We start from the raw sequence: 2,500 nt of genomic DNA, 5'->3' as shown, positions 1-2,500 counted from the left end.
ATCTGTCTCTCTCTCTCTCTGTCTCTCTGTGTCTCTCTGTGTGTGTGTCTCTCTCTCTCTCTCTCTCTCTCTCTCTCTCTCTCTCTCTCTCTCTCTCTCTCTCTCTCTCTCTCTCTCTCTTTCTCTCTCTGTGCGATCTTATCTTTCTGCAGTTAATGATAATAATGATAAAAATAATAGTAATGTACACTTTGTATGTGCAATTCACTGGGCGAAAAGTGGCGTTTTGTATCTTACAAAAGTACTCAAAATCCCAACAAAACTTCAAGTTTCAATGGGTTTATTACTGTTATGATGGGTGGCCGTTGTTTGTGGTCAGACATTGATTCAACAAGACCGAGTCTAGCATTTTGAATGTTTCTTATCGAATGAAAACAGTGCAAGATTTAAAGGGTTAGACCTAGTGAAATCACACTTTTGGAAAGCAGTATTAAAATATTGGTTGGATAATAACCACTACGATCGTGGGACAGTCGGGCCGACTTTATTATGGAATAATGTATGCATAACGTATAGTGGCAAAGTTTTATTTTTTGAAGGCCAGTCAGTTTTAACCCCCCTTCAGACTTCAAGAATAAGTACTTTAAGACCTTTTAAAACGAATTAAATGTAAATGTGGACAATATTTGTTGGAAAATGATACTGAAAATTAAAAAAAAAAAAGAAAAAGTTTCGACGCTTCCCTTAAAACTTCAAGAATAAGTACATTAGGACTTCAGATGACGAAATGTATGCATATATGTATGCATCTAAGTATCTCAACAAGTTTGGGGGGATGTGTCATTCCCGGTCAAAATCAGCTAGCCCAGAATGACCCCCCGGTCAAAACTGACTAGGCCAGTCAGTTTTAACCCCCCTTCAAACTTCAAGAATAAGTACTTTAAGACCTTTTAAAACGAATTAAATGTAAATGTGGACAATATTTGTTGGAAAATGATACTGAAAATTAGAAAAAAAAAAAAAAGTTTCGACGCTTCCCTTAAAACTTCAAGAATAAGTACATTTAATAGGACTTCAGATGACGAAATGTATGCATATATGTATGCATCTAAGTATCTCAACAAGTTTGGGGGGATGTGTCATTCCCGGTCAAAATCAGCTAGCCCAGAATGACCCCCCGGTCAAAACTGACTAGGCCAGTCAGTTTTAACCCCCCTTCAAACTTCAAGAATAAGTACTTTAAGACCTTTTAAAACGAATTAAATGTAAATGTGAACAATATTTCTTGGAAAATGATACTGAAAATTAAAAAAATTAAAATAACCGGAACCATGCGTCTTTGTTATTGCCAATTATGCTTTTGGATATTGGCAAAAATGGCCGACTTCCGTAGCATTATGCTTTGATGATCGGAAGAAACCATCCAATCACAGCCCCCGAATTCTCCCACGTGTCCATCAGAATAGCTATATGTGATAGGGTGGAGTGGAAGGGGGAAAATAGGCCAGGAAGCATAAATGAGACGCCAAGACAGAGGTTGCGATAACGTGACTTTTAATTAACGTACACCAGAAATAATGGAAGAGACGGGACTAACTCCCTACACACTAGGTAACTGAGGATACGCTTCGCGCCTTACGGTCTTAAACCATCGGAGCGTGACACACTGACAAGGACCGATAACTTCACAAGTTACTACAGGGGGAGCTACGCTATCTATAACGTCGCACAGGATGTGACGCGCCCGCAACACAGGACACGCTATTACACAACAAAGAACTAGGCTAGCGCAGGAAAACTGGGTCTCAACGGCGAAACAACGACATTGACGCTATAACGCCACTAGGATAAAATAGCTACATACATGCGTGCACACCAAAGCATCATTCATACGATCAGAGCATATTATAGACAAGCAAAATTCATTATAAACAAAAGAAACAGCATCTACTTATCTTTCTTTATTTGGTGTTTAACGTCGTTTTCAACCACGAAGGTTATATCGCGACGAGGGAAAGGGGGGGGGGGGGGATGGGTTAGGGGAAAGGGGGGGGGAGATGGGATAGAGCCACTTGTTAAGTGTTTCTTGTTCACAAAAGCACTAATCAAAAAATTGCTCCAGGGGCTTGCAACGTAGTACAATATATGACCTTACTGGGAGAATGCAAGTTTCCAGTACAAAGGACTAAACATTTCTTACATACTGCTTGACTAAAATCTTTACAAACAATGACTATATTCTATACAAGAACCACTCAACAAGGGTAAAAGGAGAAACAGAATCCGTTAGTCGCCTCATACGACATGCGGGGTGCAGAAAAATAAGGATGTGGAAAAGAAGACTTTTGGTAAGTGAAATAAAGGTGATGGATCCAGTCAGGTAGAAATAAGACAACAAGAAAAGAATTGGAAAACTGCAGGGAATAGTAGGGAGAGTTTTCTTGGAAGGAAATATGTTAGGTGAAAGGACTGGTAAGGCAGAAATAAGACAAAAGAAGAGAAGAAACAGAACCGTTAGTCGCCTCTTACGACATGCTGGGTAGCATCGGGTAAATTCTTT

Source organism: Littorina saxatilis, linkage group LG8 (genome assembly GCF_037325665.1).
Source record: "Littorina saxatilis isolate snail1 linkage group LG8, US_GU_Lsax_2.0, whole genome shotgun sequence".
NCBI lineage: Eukaryota > Metazoa > Mollusca > Gastropoda > Littorinimorpha > Littorinidae > Littorina > Littorina saxatilis.
The sequence above is the reverse complement of the archived record's forward strand: the minus strand, read 5'-3'. Positions refer to the sequence as shown.